Source organism: Pezoporus wallicus, unplaced genomic scaffold, assembly GCF_028554395.1.
Source record: "Pezoporus wallicus isolate ANWC-B61680 ecotype Strahan unplaced genomic scaffold, APGP_CSIRO_Pwel_v1 contig_1438, whole genome shotgun sequence".
NCBI classification, from domain to species: Eukaryota; Metazoa; Chordata; class Aves; order Psittaciformes; family Psittacidae; genus Pezoporus; species Pezoporus wallicus.
The window spans coordinates 598995-619377 of NW_026638681.1; positions in this window are offsets into that span (position 1 = coordinate 598995).

Genomic DNA, 20383 nt, shown 5'->3' on the forward strand with positions numbered 1-20383 from the left:
GAGGGCTCGGGACCCTTGCCTGGCAGCACCCCCAGCAGTATTAAGGTGCTGTATGGAGCGTTAAGCTCGGTGGTACAGGAGCAGGAGGCCAAATCGCATTCCTCTACCAGTCCTGGGAACGTGAAGCCTGGTCCTGACCCAGGGGCTGCCTGCCTCATGCATCACTCGAATGACAGCAGGGTTATTTTTTTCCTGACAGGACCCAGAAACCAGGTCACTCTGCATGTAAATCTGTAACAAATCTGCCTGGGATTAGGCAGGCCACTGAGAGGTGGCAACAGGCGGTATTCATCAGATGTGCCCATAGCGAGCGGCTCCGCACCACACACTGGGAAGGAAGAGGAGGCACATTCTTTCACAAGCAGGGGGGTTGCTACGCCGGGAGCTGCCATCCTGGGTTGGAGGTTTTGGGCCACGACGGGCTCAGCAGAAACAAATGCTGCATTCCAGGGAGGCCATTCCTTGTGCGCTATTAAAATATAATAACATGATAGCAGTAAGCAGATCAGTCAATCCCTCCACGGGCTGAGGGACCCGCGAGGCAGAGCTGGGCTTTTCCCAGAGCAAACTGGGACCGGCTCACCAATAAATACAAATAACACCAGTAACAAACCTCAGATTGCTGGCCAGACTTTGGTGAATGGTGCCCTTGCAGGATGCGGAATGTGCAAAGGACACCGTCCCGGGAAGGGGGTTAGGGGGGAGAGCAGCTACAGCAGGCAGGGGCTTGTGATCTGCTTCCCACTCCCCCTCCTTCTCAAGGAGGTGCGCACAGGCATATGGGATAAACCAAATCGCATCTCTCCAGCGGCACGCCTCCCTGATCCGAACTAACCAGCTGAGCTTTCAAGGGTTAAAGAACAGCAGCACTTGTCTCCATGGGCATTGCAGGACCTATTTAAAAAACTCGACCCCTTTGGCTCAGTTGCCGAGGGAATTTTTCAGCTGAAAATGCCAGGGCTCTGAGAACTATTAAACCCCACAAACCCTTGATTGCTTTTATGCCTGCCCCAGGCTGCAACCTCAGATCTTTTCTTTTCCCCTCTGCAAACTGCTGGGTAATGATCCCTTGCGGGTGCCAGCTCACCTCCCCTTCTCCCAGCTGGCAGCCAGGCTCCGCAGTGATGCCCTTTTGTTCCGCTGGTGCTGAGATCTGCAAACTCATTGCTAATTACTGCATCTGGGACTTCCAGCTCCAGCGACAATGCCAGGACTTGTGGCGGGCTCCTGATGGCCAAAGTTCATCCCCCCTGCTTATTTCCTTACCAAAGACCATTATCTCTCATTTACATCTAAACTAGTTTTTTATACCAGTTTAAATGCTGCCCCTCCCCCTGTAATCTCAATGCAAATGAATTAAAAGTTCATTCTTCCGATGCTCAAATCCTGCGCACTTTCTTTTTCACTTCTTATTTAAATCACACACTGTTTTGAACTAAACCTTTTATTTCCTCCCAATTATTATTTCTGGTGTGTTTTCCAGAGCCTTACAACACGGCATCTGATTATACACAAAGCTTCGGAATAAAGCCCTGTTTTTTCCCTTCATTAAGGACACAAAGAATTCCTGTGTGAGCCAAGCAGCACTTTGGACATTAATACAGCTTTACACCCCAAATCACATCCCGGCTCTCTGCAGAGCAGACTGGGGAGTGGATCCGTGCCTTTCCTTGCTGCCAGCACCCTTTGCAGGCTCCAGCCAGCTCCTTCCCTCCCTGGAATTAACATCCGATTAAGCGGTGCCAGCATGTTCACCAACAACTCCCGGCTGCTGACTCTGCCCATACCATGGCCGGGTTGGCTTTCTGGCTAATCCTGCCTGCTTGGGTCCTCTCTGCTTAGGGGCCCAAGGAGCTTGGTGGGCCGACCCAGGAATTTGCTGCTGTTGACTATTATTTCCCATGGAAAGGAGTTACAGGGAGTAAAACCTCAGGAAGGCTCAGTAAACCCCACGGCCCTCCCTGAAGCCTAAAATTAATGAACTTGAGAATATTTCCGGCTAAGTCATAAACCCAAGGACAGAAAGGCAGTCAGTGGCAAAGCTGCTTTTAACCCATGCAGGCAGTCGCTGCATCTCTCCCGGATCTGAGATCTTGTTGTCTGAAAACCACCTGAATCAAACCAGAAGCACAGGAAACCACCCCATCCACAGCATGTTTCCCTTATTTAATGTCATCATGCAAAAAGGAATAATGTATGCTGTGTTTACCAAACGGAGAGGGGAGAGCTTTCTGTCAGAACGATGCATTGCTGAGCTGATCAGCTGCACAAGAAGCCTCTCTAAGCAAATGTGTTTTATCTCATTCAGTATTCCAGCATTTAAAAAATAAACTACTAATTTCTAGCAAGTTTTAAAAATGCTTTTGGTCGTAAAGAAGAGGTTTGACGGTCACACGGAGCCAACAAGAAGCATTTGGAACCATGGAGATTCAGGACAGGCTTCAAAAGCAGCTCACGGGCTGTGAGAAGCAATTTGCCAAATGGACACGGGATGGAAGTTGAATCACTGGTTTTCCCAAAGAGAAACTACTTATAATACAGAAAGGTTTTGTCTAACAGGCTTTGCATGGGTCTGTAAGGTAAGGATACTAGACTTGCAGCTCTGATATCATACCATGCTTCTCCTTTGGGACCTTGGGCAATTCAGGTTATTCCTGTCTCTCTTAAAATCCCTATCTGTAGAACAGAGATATTGCTGCCTGCAGTAAATGTCTGCAAAGTGCTGGAATGTGAGGGTTATTACTACTAAATATCTGTGCAGCTTTCACCTCTGCTGCACTGAGAAGAAAGCCAGTACGAATGATCCCTTCAACATGCTGTCAGGCAGAGTGGGAATCTCATGCTGCAGGAGTGAACACAGACCGAGAAACATGAGGAAAGCTGGAGCTGCTCCATACTAGGATTTTTTTTTTCCTCAGATATTCAAAATCCAATGTAACAAGCTGCTCTGGTCACTATAGGTTTGCCTTCATTTTAGAAGTAGCTGGGCCAGGCCACATGCTGCCTTGAGCCAAACTGCCTTTCCAACCTGCTGTGGAGCAATGTATATGTCCCAGAAGTGGCTGGCCAATTTTACTTCTATCACATGGAAAAAACCTAACATCTGAATCCCAGCGAATCTGGTGTTGCGGTTTAAGCCCAAATGGTAACTCAGAGCCACGCAGCTGTTTGCTTACCCTGTCACTTTTCCCTACACTCTGGGTGGGATGGGGAGAAAAATTGGAAGAATGTAAACCCCATGGGTTGAGACAAGAGCAATAACTAAATATATAATAATATTGTTATATATATTATAACAAAAACTAAAGTTAATATAAATCTACTACTACTACTACTAATGATAAGGGAAATAACCAGGGGAGAGAATATAAAACTAAAAGGAGAAAGGGAAAAACCCAATAAACACCAGCGATTCACAATACAACCTCTGACCAATACCCAGCCCAACCTGAGCAGCGATCTAGCCCTTCCGGGTAACTGCCCCCAGTTTATATAGTGGGCATGATGTGCTGTGGTATGGGATACCCCTTTGGCTAGTTTGGATCAGGTGTCCTGTCTCTGCTTCCTCCCGGCTTCTTGTGCCCCTCCTCACTGGCAGAGCATGAGACCGAAAAGTCCTTGATCAGGGTAAGTGCTACTTAGCAACAACTAAAACATCAGTGCGTTATTAGCACTGTTCTCGGTTGCTGATTGTTCTCAGAACTGCACTGACTACTAGGAAGGAGAAAATAATAACTGCTACAGCTGAACTGAAGACAACAGGTCATACTGACCTGTGCAGAATATGCACAACCAGAGAGGCCATGAAACACCATAAAAGCCATGAACAAAGCCACTAATTGGTTTCCTTTCAACCGTATCCCTGTGCCACCAGTCTTGCCCTTCTCAAACCGCCCTGTGCAGCCTATTTTTGCAGAGCCAGGACAGTTAACAATACTTTGTGTTACTAATTCTGTAAGTCATATTGTTTGTGCTGGCAGAGAATTCCCCCAATATGTCTCAGCCAGTCTCCTCTGGCTGTTTAAAATACATGGAATTATTATTTCTGGCTCGTGGGTCCACCCTGGGTCATAGTAAGATTGTTCCCAGGTTGCACACAAGCACATGGCCGCCCTCCCTGGTGCTGGTGGTCTGGAACAGACAGGTCATACAGGATGTATCAGGGGTGGGATGATGGGGGAGTACAGACTTTTTGGTTGACTGGGGGCAGCCAAAATTAAGGCAAATAGGCCTTAAGGTGCTACCCTGGTCATTACTGGTGTCACTGAAAGAGGTACTGGGCTGGGGAACCTTATGAACAGGGAGTGGAAGGACCATGGGGTGAGGTGGGGAAGCTGGTGGATGAGCAGCGGAGAGCAGGCAAAGGGCTAGAGCAATGCCAGGGTGCTGCTCTGGGGCCTGAGTGTCCTCTGTGGAGCAGTGCTGTGGGGCTCGGGCTGCTCCTGGGGCTGGAGGGTGTTCTGGGGAGCAGAGGGATGCCTATGTCTCCCTCCGGCACGGGGACACAGGGCCCATGGGGACTGTCCTTTGCTTGGCTGTGTGGGCTGCAGCAGCTCCGCTGGCAGGCTGCAGAGCTGCACCAAGCTGTGTATATTCATGAGTGCTGTGCACACGGGCCCCCGGAGCTGGAGCATATCACAAAGGGCACATCTTTAACCCTCCTTTTAATCCCACGATCCTGCACGTTTAAGCCGGAGCTGCCTTGCATTTGAAACTCCGCAAATGCCTTTTGCAGCCCCCCCAAATCACAGCCTGCTCTAGAGAAAAACTAATTAAAGCTGCCCGACAGGCTGCTACATATTAAGAGCCCAATACAGTTCAGACACAGGGACATCATCATCTGAATGACAAAAGCCGGCAGCCAGTGGCTACTGATAGAGGGGCGGGCAGGCTGCTTCTGCCTGCCTTGCTCAGCGGCAGACATCCCTGCCACTGCTGGAGCCAGAGACACTGCCCTGGGAACACCATGCCTCTCCATAAGGCACTGTCCTGGGAGATCGCGCCCGCACTTTATTCTGCTTATCCCCTTCAATTGGCAGCCAGGGTGAGGCCGGGCTTGCTGAGGATTCACATCACGTAAAGCAGGCAGGTAGGGCTGGTCAGAGTGCAGGCAGCAGCGTGGGCTGTGGGGTCCTGACCTTCATTTCTGCCCTTCCTCCAAATGCTCTGCAATTACACGTGCAGAGCTTGGAGGGGCAGAAAAGCAAACACGCTGCCAACGGCAGCGCGCTGCGGTTATTTGCTCTCGGCAGTGGTGTGCGCTACAATGGATACTGATGAGGAAGAGGATGGGTGATGGGCAGAACCTGTATTTTGGAGTTGCTCATGTCATGGAAAACTCAACAGACCCTCTAGGACTTGGCCATAGGCACAAGTTCCAGCTGGTGTGAAAAGAACAACAGGCAGAAGGGATTTGAAGTTCAGCTAAATCGCACTTCCCTCTGAAAATTTCATCCCGCAATTGTTCCGAGCAGCACGTACGATTACTCCAGCTGAAAGAAATGATAAAAAGCATTTAGTTTTCTCAGCTCGTTTACTTTCTACATCTGGCAGCATTTTGTGTGCGGGCAGTTTCACCGCTTTCCTGAGGTGAAACGCTTGGAAATGGAAGCTGAGGAATAACAATGCAAGATGGTTTTTTAAGCTGTTTTGCAAACGCTTCTGCTTCTAACGACCAATAGACAAGCTAAAGCCCTCGGCAAAAATGATATGACAATAAATAACATAGCAGTTTGCAGTGCTATTATAATGGTGAGAAAAGCCTCCATGCTCCTTATTTAATATCCAGGTACTACCCTGCAGTACAGCAGGGTACAGTGTGCTGGCAAGAACTTTCCTAAAGCAGAACTGCCCTGCAACCTATTGCTGTCCCCAGACATACTGTCATGAAGGGGGTGGAAGGGAGATGCGCTTCCCTTGGACACCTCCATGGGGCTTGCCGTTCTGACTCCTCAAAGCTTCACATTCCCCAGGAGAAGGGACATTAAAACGAGCAGGGAAGCAGTGCACTCTTCTGATATAAGCAGATGCTGAGAAGATCCTCAGTGATTTAGGGTCCCAATGGCATGGCCTGTAGTGAGCAGGGTGCTCTGAAAGGACCCAAGGCTCAGCACATGGCATGCTTGGATGTGAGATGTGCCAGACTGTGTATTGCTAATTACTCAAAATGTAGAGGCTGCTGGATGAGGATGCCGAGTCTCTGGGGTCATGTGTGGGTTCAGTGCTGTGGTTCCTACCTGGGGAGGCTCATTGTACTTGAGCTTGGTTTGCTAGTGTCCCAGACTGTGAGGGAAGAGGGAGGATGAGCATGAGCTCCAGCCCAAACTGGAGGTCCTCTTACATGATACAGTTTCTCTCTTGAAGGTTCATGCAACCAGAGTCCCCATCCCCTGGCTTCAACATTCTGTTCTCTGGTGAAGCCACAGTGCTGATGTAAGCAGGACAAAACCACTCAACCACTATGATGTCCCATGTGCACTCTCCGAATAACCCCACACATTTCCATTAGGGCCCCTAAACCCACACCAGTGGCCCTCAGGGCTCTGCTCACATCTATCGCTTTAACCCACCTGGCTAAGTGATCATGGTGCTCCACATGTATTCTCCAGGGACTGCTTACAAATACACTCTCCCCAGCCCCCTGGATGAGAATGCAGGAGAGGATGGATCGCAGGAACAGGGGTCCTGCTCTCCAGTCACCCTCAGGTTACTGAGGATTGGCAGCGCATCCTGGTCCCCAGTGCCTGCAGATCGCGCATCATTCAGAGCACAGGGACAAAGCCCAGCGTGCTGGCTATGGCTTGTTTAGAATTTTTTTAATAAAATGGCTTTTCCATGAGACAATGCTGGCTCATCAGGGCTGATTTGTTCCCCAGGAGCACTGCAGCTGCTATAAACTTTCACGGAGAAATGGATGGAATTTCTCCTTAAAGCCAGAGTTTGGAGGAGGATATAATATCAGGCCTGCCTGGCCAGTAGCCAAATGATTAGGATGAGGAAAGGCTGCATACAAATCTTTTAGCTGAGCGGAGCTTGCACTTGAACTTCGGTCTCCAGCACAGCCAGTGGGTGCCTTGGACCAGCTCAGCATTACAAAGCAGTCCTGAATCACTTAATTCTCCAACAACTGGGATGTGGGATGGAGAAGGCAAAAGAAAGCAAGAGATGCTGCAAAAGCAAATGCAAAAAGAAAAAAAACACCACCCAACAAACAACCCCTACAACAGAAAGAAGGTGGAAGCTGTCATTGGCCAGGGAAAATCTCCAGCTACAAGCCTATTTTCAGCTATCCTTATGCTGGACTGCTTGGCTAAACCCCCAGGGGCATCTGCACAGTCTCCTTTTCTCTTCCTCCTTCTTTGAATACATACATTGTATTAAAATGCCATACATATATACATACACTGCAATACATAGAATCTATTCAAAGTATATTTCATACAAACTGCATGCGAAGTTTCCATTAAGCCTCCTGGGCTTTGTGCATTACATGCAAGAGCATCCCCAGCAAAGAGGAGATTTCACAAAGGCGTCCCTGTATGAAAGTTTGAGTCATGGAACCAAATTGTATTCCACGCAGAGGCACAGAAATGGCACAAAAATTAAGATTTTAATTTTAATGTGATCTTAAACATTGGTCCCAATTAGGCATATGCCCAAGTCCCATTGGAATTAAGCACATCATTTCTTTGCTGAACAGGGAAGGCTGCTGAATCAGGACTCCCAACTGTAAAATTGCTCAATTGCCTTCAAATTTCTGGGGAAAAAAAATAGTGTGCTCTGAAAGCAATCACAAAATACATTTGGTATTCGAAGAGTATAAGTGAGTGCAGGGCTTATAATTAAATCCTTATCTACAAAGCTGCTACTGAGTGACTGCACATTCTGAGTAATTTTTAATGGCCTGAAACTCAAAAACCAGCATAGCCAATTTTTTTCTTTTTTGCAGAAGACACAGCTAGTTAGCTATAATTCTGCAACAAATCCATTACTGCAAAACAAGTCCCTTATCCTGCAAGCATGAATGTGCTTACTTTTAACGACGCAAGTGTACCAAGGGAAGCCACATCAGAAGCTGCCGGCATTAACACAGAGCAGCATCAAGAGTGGGGCCCAAGTGAAAATAGGGATGGGGTCGAGCCCTGAAGCATAGAATCATAGAATAGTTAGGGTTGGAAAGGACCCTAAGGTCATCTAGTTCCAACCCCCCTGCCATGAATCATGCAGTGCTCTAGCCCGCTTCTTCAGTACCATGGCTGCTCCTACCCAGAGCCTTGGAGAAAGCCAATGGTAAGGTGACATGTGTGACACCAGTGGAGACATCAGCTGCAAGCAGGCATGGAAGGGAAAAATCTTGTTTCATCCTCCTTACCCCTCGATCCCTTAATTATGCCGTATTTCCCAAGAAAAGGAAAAATATGTCCATCAAAACTTTTCACCTGGGTGAAAACCCCTGTGATATAGTAACAACAGTTTAGTAAATAAAGCCCCACATTAAAGAAATACATGGGGCAAATTTTCAAATTGGGGTAAGTGATATTTTTTTAAAGCCTGGTAATTTAAAAGAAAGCTTGTCTGATTTTGCTCAAACATTTGGGAAAATTCCCCACACTTTGAAGCCAGACAAGTTTTACATCCAAAAATTATGTGGAGGTAAGGCTCAAAATGGAAGCTGTGAGTTTGCTTGCTGGATGGGGGCTACAGTCTTTCCTGAAAGCACAGCGAGACCAAGGATGAGCTCTTCTTGGGTGCTGTTTTCTGTAATGCTGTATTCCTTAAAAAAATAAATCAGGCCACAATTACAGGATCAAATGTGAGGTCTTGCCTCACATAAAAAGTTGCATGACTTTAACTGCAAATAGGCTTTATAGAAAGCACTTAAGCAAGTCAAAGTGTAGCGGAGACACTCTGTGGAGTGCCCATCTTCATCCTTGGGTAAGGAGCATGGCTTACCCTCACTGATCTGGGGTTTTGGAGCCCCTGGGTGGGCTGCTCTGGGGGCATGAGGATGCTGCCATCCCTGGGGGTTACAGCCCCACTACTAGGGTCCTCTGGATTCCCAGGTCTCACTTCTGCTGCCTCCACTGCCCTTGGCTGCCTGGCATGGGGACATGTGCTTCTCACCTTCTCCACTTGCCTACCAGCACCACTCCGGCCATAAACCCAGCCAGGCTCTTACACAGGCAATCCTGAAGTGCTGCCCAGGGCTTGGACACAACCAAGCCATGGCATGAAGCCACAGCAATAGAGAAATAGGGGCAGGTGGGAATTTACCGCAGAACCCTGGGGTTGGTGTCATATCCCCCAGCTGTATAACTGTCAACTCTCCTGCTTATGCCACTTTGGGGATGCAGTGTCTGAGCTTGTCTTGCATGGTCCTGGCCTTTATTATTGTTTTTTTTCCCCTGTATTTTGCCTATCTGTACATTTTATTGGCTCTTGTGCATTGGTTGCTAGGTAGCTCCCACTCCTACTCTCTTCTGCTCGCCTTTAACTTACTGCTGATCTCTCCAGTAGTTCCCACATCTTTTAATTACATTAATATCTGTTACAGTCTAATGGGAAAAAAAAGGGGGGGGGGGGAAGAGCTCCAGGAACAAGCAGAGGCCGGTCAGCACAGCAGGCCTCCATCTTTTGGCTTTATCTTAATCTCCCCTTCCTGCTTTTTCAAGCAGACCCCCTCGAGTCCTTTTCTGTCTCTTGAGAAAAGCCCAGGCATCTCTTGAACTCATTTCTGCACTTTGCCTCAACCGTCTCCCCCGTAACTTATTCCATATGTTTGCTTGGCTTTGCCTTCTGCCACGGTTCCCTGTTTACTCCCAGCTCCTGAACCCTTAGATCACATCACTGGGGCTCTTTGTTGACTTAATTGGATCATCAGCCTGGCTGTAAAGCTTCCCCAGCCAGCCTTGCTCCCCTCTCTTGGGCTGCTTCCCGCCCCGACTCTGAAGAAAAACATATTTCGGCACTGGATGTATAAATAGATGATGCAGGTTAAATTTAAAATGCACTGAGCTGATAACCACAGGTGCAGGGACTGCAATTCATCTGCTGGAAACAAATTCATCTTTCTATACAAGGAGAGGGGGGGCCCTGTGGCATGATGAGCAGGGACTGCTCCCCTCCTGCTCCCCTCCTGCTCCCCTCTGCACTGCTTGCAAACCCCACTTAAAAAAGGGAGGAGAGTGGTTCAAAGGCCCAGCAGAGGAGGTCTTGGCTCTCCTCCAGGCCACAGGATCAGCCAAAGGGTTGCATATAGTCTGTGTGGGGTGCCTAGGCAGGGTGGGTGTAGGGTCAAGATGGGTACCCCTATTCTCTAGCCCCCCTGAGCTGCCCCGCTCCCTCCTGTTCTAGTACCAAGCACCAGCTGGTGCATGTGTGTCTATCTCAGCTTGCTTGTTGCCCAGCCTTACTCTGATGTTGGGATTGGGCAGGATCTTGACAGATCAAACCCATGTCAGGATGTGACTGTGTGCCCCAGTCTCTGAGATGCTCCCCTTGCTTACTGCATCCTGCTGTGCCGCAATGGCTGGGAGAAGCATCCTTCTCTCCTTCTCCTAAACACAGGCACCTTGGCTTCCCTCCCATGGGAACTCTGCACTGATGCTGGTGCAGTGGGGAGCCCCCCAGCCCCTTTGACATGAAGTCATGGGGAAGAGCAGCAGGCAGCACATCACAGGCCAGGGGGCTTCAATTCCATGCTGTACCTACTCCTTCCATTGAAAATGAACAACAGGTTCTCACTGAATTGAAATGGCTATGGAGAAATTACACAGCCATAATGCTAATAAAGGCCATACACTGGCAGGAAGGGGAAAGGAGGAGAGGAGAAACTTGAAACACCATCTTCTTGTGCTGTTCAATATGTAGCACAGCCAGCTTCAGAATGAAAGCACTGCACCTAGGGGTAATTTTTATTTCCTGCAAAAAACATTAAGAGCCCTGCCTATGTTTACCAGCAGTTAAAATCTCAGGTGCAATGTCATACTATTAAAAAAGCTTGCTTGCTATCCTATTTTACTTTATGACATCGAAATGTTAGAGGTGGTGTGGAACTCTGTATCTGAGGGGCCAACTGGTGGCTGAAGCCAGAGAGCAGACATTCCTGTCCCTTGGCCATGCAGATCCCTGAGGCTCCAGAGGAGAAAGTACTCATCTCCCCTGCTCAGACAAAACCTCCCTTGTAGATACATATACACGTGTGTCCTCAAGCCTTGAGCAGGAGGCTGCCCACTCCAAGACCTGCTCACATCACAGTGCTGCTTTGTTTGAACCCTAGTCATGCTGTGCTGCAGAACAGGTCTCCCTTGGGCAGTCCCACAGCTTGCTTGGCTGGTTTGAAACCGCTATGCAGCTTTATGCTCCTAAGTCTCATTTGAAATGCTGCCTGTCATTCCAGCAGAATCCAGCTGGGAATTGATGGCAGCAGGACCCCAGCATGTCATCCGTCAATAGGCATTTATGGCTCTTCTTGTGTAGACACCTAAGCACAGTGATACCCACCATCATACTCACCATCACATTATGGGTTTGTATCTCCTTTTACACAATAACTTTGGGTTGCAAAGATCTTATGTGCAACTAGCTTGACTGGACACATGCTTCTGTGCTCTTGTCTGTCTGTCACCTGCAGCAACAACGGGGCTGAGATGGTGTTCCTGCGCTTTGTGTACCACATGCCTCCCTAACAGCATCTTCCGCAATACAGCCCGACCACTACTGCCTGTCACCTCTATGCTAAGCAGTAACACCATTTCACTTGAACTCTGAGTGCTGCTCAGGGGCAGGAAAAATATGGGGCAGTTAGGTAATCAGGACAGGAATACTTAGGTAGATGAAACCCTGAGAGAAGTAATCCATCTTTTGCAATGAACTGGCAGCTTGAAAGATTTAGAAATCTTCATCAAACTACTACAAGCCGGAAGCGTGCGTGTGCTTTGTTTTATGGGTTCTTAACACATGCAGGACATGCAAGTGTAATTAAGGGCTTGCAGTCCATCTTCTTGATATTGGAGTTGGACACTGGAGACCAAGATAAATAATCTGTAAATGATCCTTCAAAACCGAATACTCTATCAATTAAAAAAGAAAAAAGACTCTTGGCATATAAACCACTTTTCTATTTAATGTTGCCCTCCTTCGGTGCTGGAGGTCTGGATTTATTAAAAATGGAAAACATAGAGTTAAAAATATGTCTACCATAATATCCAAAGAAACTTTCATTAACTCCCTGCATAATAGGAAATTATTTCATCTGATCAAAGGTTCAGAAGAGTGGGAAGTATTTCCTTTCACTTAAAAAGGAGTGGTACAGAAGTGGTAATTGTCGCGATGTGGTTCACAGGTGTGCATCAGACCTGTGAAAACTCACTGGTATCTCCAGTCTGGCCATGACTTGCTGCTCCTACTGTGTGTGAACACAAAGGTGGCTCTGTGTGGGTCCCCCCACCCCATGCTCCCAAACAGCTGTTTGGTTTTGGCTTCACTTTTAAACAGCTTTTAAAGACCCAGCCTTACTGTGCTAGCAAATCAGTGCCCAAGAAAGCGCCATCTTCTCCCACCTTGGCGAGGAGAGGAAATGTGTTTTCCTTTATTTTTAAGCCTGTGGTTTGTTGAGCATACTTCTGACTTGTTCTGTAATAGTCGCTATCCGCGCTGGAACGATGCAACCCCTGTGCTGGCGCCAGTTCCTGCATCCTGGCCAGCTTCAGCCGCAGAGGTTCACGTGGCTCGGGCCGCCAGAGCCACGCTCCTGCTGGTGAGATGAAAGATAACCTCCTTGGTCGCACGGGCAGCTCACTGTTCCCTCTTTGCGGCAGCCTGCTCCTTAGGGAGCACTGAACCACAAATTGCTCTTATCAGAGGGGCACGATGGAGGGAAAGACAAACGTACTGTAAACTGCATGCTACAAGATGTGTAAGCCCTGGAGCAGTCAGCTCTGCTGCTCTGGTTGTTGTCTTGCTTGTAGGAGCTGATCCCTGCTTAAAAATCCTTTGCTTGGTACACTGCTGGTGATTCAGTGTGTCAACAGGCAGGTCTCCTGCTGTTGGGCCGCAAGTCCCTGGTTGGATTATCCAGCCTCCCCATGCCACCATCAGCTGCTGGTCAAGCAGGGCTTCTTGCACCACCAGTGCTGCATAGGAGCTGAAGTAGCCCCAGCTTAGGACTTCCTTGCATGCTTGCATAGACCATGGTGACAAGGGCCCAAGTGATGACTGGCCTTAGGAGTGCCAGCAACTCATGACCCACAGCCCCTCCAGTTCTTCTCTTTCCTGCTCCAGGGTCCAAGCACTCCAAATTCTCTCCACCAGGCTCTCAGTACCCCCATCCCAACTTCTATTGCCCCAGCCCATTCTTCCCACATCCCTCCAAGCCCCTCCAAGCCCAAAGGTGTGTACACCCCTCCCTGCTTGCCCAGAGGTCTGGCCTCAGTTCCCCTTGTGCTTTGCAAGCTCCATCCGGCCCCAGCTCCTGGCATGCCTAGGGTTCCCAGCCCTTCTGTCCCAGTGCTGCTGGCTGCTGGCAGCTGAGGGGCTTCCTCTCACTTATAGTCCCATCTAGACTTCTGCCTGTCCAAGCAGCTGCAGCAGACACACGGACACACTATTCAAGCTCTTGGACTGCCTGGGAAAGCCTTGATTCTCAAGGCTCTCTACAGCCATTCCTGTGAATACTGCAGGCAGCAGCTCTCCACACCATGCTGCATTCCTTGGAGTAGTGGAGATGAGGTTAGGTTGGGTGAAACTTCCAGGGATTTTCATTTCTTTTAGCAGCTGGCTCCAGCCCCTGGAACATCTGTCCAGCTGGAAAAGACCATGGAGCTCACAAGACTCATTTTTACATTCACTGGCCCCAGTACCAGCACCAAGCCCCACCTACAAGAGCCAGGTCATTCCCCACGTGCAGCCATCTCCCCTCTCCTGTGTCTTGCTAAGGCACTTATCCATCTTGTCCCTTTTCTGTGATTTTTGGGAGAACTCTGCCACCATGGCAACAGCTGTGTCAGACAGACTGACACACACCCATCACGTTGGAGCAGATGCCTCAGAGATTTTGCCATTATCAAATCCTTCCACTTCTCTCACCCATTAACTCTTTCAGTGCTGACATTCCTGTGCTTCCAGTGAGACCTTTGGTCTGGAGACTGGTTTGCTTTGCTTTCAGTGGGAGAAGTACTGGAAGAGCTTCCAAATTTTTTATCACACTTGGGAAGCTAAAATGTTTGGGTTAATCTTGGAATCTCGAGGCTGGAGGATGAGTTCTGAGGCTTGTGACTAGTGGTTTGACACCATTCAATGGTCAGGAGTCCATGCATGTGCTATGTCTTTGATAGATATCTCAAGAGCATGTGAGCTGGTCCTTATGGGATTGTTGAACTATTGCATCCAAGAGGGTTTGTTTTTACATAGCTAAACCCTTCTTACTTCATACCTTTCAACAAAAAATAATTTACCATGGGCTCAGGGACTCTGTCCCTGCTGAAGCAGTCTTTTATCCATCTCCTTTCACACCGGTGCCAAAGACTGCCTGGAAGTTACAGCCTATTGGTTTCTGGACTGGTTTGGAAAAACAGGGCAACCTCAGCCTAACAAATGGCTGCAGACCCCCCTCTTGGCATGGGGGAAGGCAAAGGTGAGGAATCAGCTGCTCTCCCTGTATTTCTCCTGCTCCTCCTCTGACACATCTGGGAGGCAGGTCTTGCCTGCCGGTCCCAGCTGTATTCTTCGCAGTGAGCGTGGGTATGTCTGGGCACGCTGGGCACGTCTCCAGCCCTCCAGCAGCCAAACATCCAGGAAACCCAGTGTGCCTGTGACTTCTCACTCCTCCATTAGAAAGTAGCTTCAATCCCAGCTTCAAAGAGCTGGAGATCACGCTGGGCAAAGGCAGATTTAACTCAGGCCATGGTGGCAGTTGCAGAGCTCACCTAGAGAAGATGGGAAAACAAGGTGAGCCCAGGGGCTCTGGCACTGAGGGTGTGCATCTTCTGTGGGTGAGAGTGAACACAGAGCAGACAACGATGCAGACCTTAAAAATGCAAATCTTTGGGCTATAAATTTACTACTCTACCCAAGGCAGTTGTTAGTTTTCCATATTTATTTATGATTCATTACAATCTGTTTTTTTTTTTAGAACTTCTACTTTAAGTTTTATATTTAATTGAATGAGAGTCCTGGTATCTTTCTGCATGTGTTTATGTGGTTTTCATTAACTACTGTGCAATCTAAGAAAGATCTTTTTAACCAAAAATAAGGAACTTTTGTTAATGTTTAATGGAAACAATAACAATAAAATTACACAACGATAATTAAAACCACCCCAACCGTAAAAGCTCCTTCTTAATGAATCATATTAAGGGAGGGTTCAAGCATGTATTTATGATCTGGGTTGTGATTTACAGGCTAAATCCTGCCCTTGTATGCCTGCATGAAGCTTTCACTGATTTCCATGGGGGCAGCACGTGCAGCGGAAGAAGGCAAATTTGGGATGTGTGCTGATTCAGTGCTGCCAGAAAAGAACATTATTTTACCCTGACACAGTATATGCAGAACTAAACTGTAACCCTCCTCCCCTCGCCATTAAAAACAGAGAGAATATGAAGCATGACATTGCTGTGTGCCCTGGCGGCCTCCTGGTAACTGGTTATTGGGAGCTTTTCCAATGGATGGCCCAAACTCCCTGCAGTGATTTATCACTAATTGTCGCAACGGACCTAGAGCCGCAAGCGGTTTGCATGGGAAACAATAACTGACGTCGGCAAAAACACTTTCTTGGGCAGTTTGCAGGACCCAGCCTATTGCACAGCATTGCACATTCAAAAATCGGGTTGTCTTTCATGCTGAAATCTCTGTATGTCATGCTGGGAGCAGAAAAGTCTTGTAGTAGGTGCAGCCCTCTCTTGCTTTCCTTCTGAGACTGATTGACTTTGCCATGGAGTAAATGGGCCTTAGGCTGAGTGAGAATCAGACCCAAAATGTTTCTGATTTGCACAGAAGAGACAAGAAAGACAGGGCAGTATTCATGCAACTAATAAGACATTATGATGTTAATGATTTTTAATTAGTCAGATATAGATTCTTTTCATCTGGATACTTCTAGGGCACAAACAGATAGATGTGCAAATAACATCACCAGGCGCAGCACTTTGGAGGCATTTACCAAAAAAGACAGTCTTTCGGAAGATGACCGATCTCCATCTATTCCACAGCGAGCAGAACTGCAATCTTATTTAACAAACCCCCAACGTCTGCATGATAGAGCTGCAGACTTGAGCTGTGGGGAGAATTTAGTTCTCAAAGTCCACAAACAGTGACCAGAGTGAATCTCTAAGACTCCATGTGCCTCTGCCTGGCCACGTAGCCCACTCTCCATCCTTCCTTCTTTCCCTCCTCCCTCCTTCTGTCCCTCCCTCTGGGCAGCTGAGCCCTGGCTGTGTCCCCTGGCCTCGGCCAGCGGCACCTCCCCTGACTGGAATATTTAGCAGAGCAAGCCCTGGGTGCGATGGGAGCGGGGCGGATGGGGGAGGCTGCGCACCGAGCTGTTTGCGCTTGTTTGCTCAGGCTGCCAGCGCGACTCAGAGACTTATATTTTAAAATATGGAGCCCCCTAATGTCTATTTAACCCAGCAGAAACATCCATCCCCTTCAGCTGCCCAGCCGCAGCCCCGGCCCCTCGCAAAGCCGCTCTCAGCTTCTTCAATTAACAAATACGAAGCAAGCGCCCTCCTTTCCCAGCACAATGCAGGCTGCCGCTATTATCCCTGGCCTCCCAATTATCTCTGAGAATCTTTCACTTAATGAAGTTTCTCCCCCTCCCCTTCCCGTCTCTGCAGACTCAGGGATGCTCGCTGAACCAATTTAGCAAAATGTTAGGAAGAATAAAATGTAACTGCGTTTTTCTTTCTTCCTTTTGCCGTTTAGTCGGCAGCTTCCTGCTCTGTTCTCAGCTGTGTCCTTCAGAGCGGCGCAGATCAGAGCATGGAAATGCATATCTTGTGGGTGCCGGGAGATGTGAATCATGAAAATGGAGACAATTCCTTCCCCTTGATCACAGTTTGCCCACTTTTTTATTAAAAGGGAGCCTTAAATAAAACTCTCACATCTGAACACCTCCAAAATTGGGAATCGGATCTAGGTTTTGATTGCAATTCAGCCACTGCCTATGACAGTAATGGTTCAAGCCAGGCTTCGAAGGTGAGCCATTACCTGGTGGTGCCCTGTCAAAAAACCAGTGTAAATCAGGTTGAGACTGCAGTGCTTCCGGACCAGCTTCCAGCCTTGCAACATTGCCTAGTCTTCTTTATTCTCCCCTGCATCATTCCTCTTTTCTGCCTTTTCCTCACATCTGTGGTCATCGCTTTATTTTGTCTTCTTTTTCACCTTTAATAGGATATCTAACACTCCTTCCACTGCCTTGCCTGAAGATTTTTCCTCTCCGGGTCACTCTCTAATAGCTTTTGCATATGCTTTGAACAGCATTCCTATAATTAAGAACAAAGAAGAAAAAAATCATATTTTTAAAAATATGCTGCATTGCTGCTGTTAATCTTTCATGCCGGAAACACAGTGCATCTCACTTAACACCACATCTTTCCTGAAAAGAGGCAGAAGACTCCTTCATCTTCACACCCCCTCCTCATCGATAATCCTGGCAAAGATTTGAGTCCCCAAGGGCACCTACCACAATGCACATTTCCCTGATTTAAAACAAAGGCTTAGCCACTCTCAGGGGTGCAATGCTTCTGGCTTCCTCATAAGATAGCCCTACAGAGGAATGCATGCAGGAAGGTCTGAGAAGAGCTTAGTGTAGCCTGAGCTGCCAAACCCACGTGATATAATAAAATTGGGATGGATATTTCCTGAAAACTAACTAAAACAACCAACACTGGGTCAAGAACAATGGGAGTCAGCTGGCAGATCTGGACATCAGTGGATGCTTGGGTTTCTGGCTGAACATTTTTCAGCATAAATGTCTTCTTTCCCACGAAAATACTGAGGTCTCTCTCAGAAAACTGGTGTGTCATCCCCTTGATTCCCATTCATGGACCCCTTCATGTCCTTGTTGGCTCTGTGGTACACACTCTGTGCAGAGAGCCTGTCCGCATCCTCTTCCCATGCAGTTGCCACTGCTGCAGCAGTGTTGCAGGGAACTGATTGAGCCTGGAGACTGCCTGGAAAACAGAAAGTGTGGCAAACCATGGGGGAAAGAACTCTGATTAATTCCTCTATAGGGACTGCTGAATTTAAGCACTTTGGGATTATTCTGGGGAACAGAAAATCTCTTTCAAGAGGAAGAGAATAGAAAATTGCACTAAAAAAATTACAGCTGGGTGGCAGCTCTTCCCTTCCTGTCCCCGAGGAAATGCTGATGTCTTTCAAATCGATGCACTATGCAGGGATTTCTCTGAGGGCAGGCTCTGACTTTACCTGAGCATTACAGTGGGCTGCAGGAGAGCAAAGTAAAGAGGCTGAGTCCCCAGCTGGCCTTGTCAAAGTGTAAGGGACCTGTTCCAGCCTGAATGCATTTCTATTGCATTTAATTCCAAACTCAGGCACTGCCTCTTGGCACCTTGGAGGTGCAGGTGCCTTTCAGAGAGCAATGCTGGAGAGCTGGCAACCAAAGCAAGCAAGTGATCCAGCACCTGGGATGCCTGCAATGGGATCCTGCCTCTCTTCCCAAGCTGGGGGGCACAGACAGTGAGTTGCTAAAGCAAGAGGATTCTCAAAGGCTTGATTTTTGTCCATCCTGACTCCGGCTTTGTGGAGGCAAGGGTGGAAATTGCATCCGGAGCTGAAAACTGGAAGCGCAATAAGAGGAAGAGATCTGCTGGCTGCCAGCTGAGCCTCCCCTGAAAGTGCTGGTACCCAGAGGCAGCTGCCACCCCAAGGAGCCTCTGGCTGCCTGCCAAGAGAGGTGAAGCCCTGTGGAGCAACCTGGGCTGCCAAAACCTTGGATGAACTCCAGCATAGGGGAAAAGTATGCTGGAAGATGAGGGAGGAGAAAGCACCAGAGAAAGCAATCCCTGACAAGCACACTTCCCGCTTCAGCAGCACAGGAGCTCAGTGCTGTGCCAGAGCTTGGCGGAGCAAAGGCAGGGAAATCAATTTGGCTGGAGCCAGCAGTGAGTGCAAGCCTGTCCCGGCCAGGCATTGCAAATCCTTCCATCTACTGCCAAGGGTATTTTCTTCCTTTTTCTGCCACGTTGTTGAGTGTGTCTCTTGATTTCTGTGTTCCCTGCTTTGTGGTTTGATTCCTTATCATGCATCTTACCATGATGTGAAAGTGCCTGTGTTCAGTGGGTGATGCCCCTCCTGCTGCTGGGAATGGCTGTGGGACCGGTCACTTAGTAGGCAGTGGCTCTCACCAATAGCCAGAGGCTGAGCCCCACAGGGATTATCACATCTCTTTGAAAAGGGCTTAGAGCAGTGGTGAGAGAGGAGACAAAACTATGGCAAATTTTGTCTCCTATTTTAGGTGTCCAATTTTGACATTTGGCTTTTCCTTGTATTTCACCCAGAAATCTGTATATCCAGATTGTGGCTCCTCTGGTTCTTGCCACAGCACAGAGTCAGCGCAGAGCTGACCCTTCCTCTTGCAAACTGGATACTCCACAAATGGAGACTTCATCAAGCAGGTCCTGGCAATCTACAAATTTTGGGTTAAGACACTTTCTTAGCATTCAGTCTGAGGTCTGTGGTAGTGGTGAGGTATACAAATCAGTGTGTCAAGCCTTTTGCCTTAATCCTATGACTGTGACATCTCCTGTCATACTCGCTACCAATGGCTATTTTGGGCACTGAAGGATGAAGCAGTCCTGACTGCAACAGCCTAATTCTCTGTGCAAACCTTCCTGCCACCCCAACAGTGCCCATTGGGTACCAGAGGATGGCATCTGTTTGCCAAAGCTTTTAAGCTTTTCCCACTGATATGGAATGGCAGCAATGTTTTTTTCATGAGTGCAAGAAACGGACACGTCTGGTTCTGGACCAAAACTTGAGCTTTTGCTTTTTAGAAGTGCCTGTGATTTAACTGCTGGCCCAATAAATGGGATTCAGACAGCAGAATCTAACCTCCCTTGGTTTCCCTGCCTGCTGCCTTGATGCAGAGGAAGGACATGAACTCAGTGAAGGTCCCAGCCAGGGTGTTGTGACCTGCCACGAGGTCTGAAGAGGTCTGGCTCTGTCTTTCCTGATGTCCCAGTATTGTAACTCAAAAATAAAGCCTACATCAAGGTTGCTAAATAAAGGCACGGAGGAGCTGATTCATGTCCCCAAGACAAGGAACACTACATAGCTTGTATATTGGTATTTCCTGTAAAGCAGAGTAGCTGTGCCTGAGTAGTACAGCCTTGGGTCTTCTCTGGGTTTGGAGGAACCAGCCCCTGTG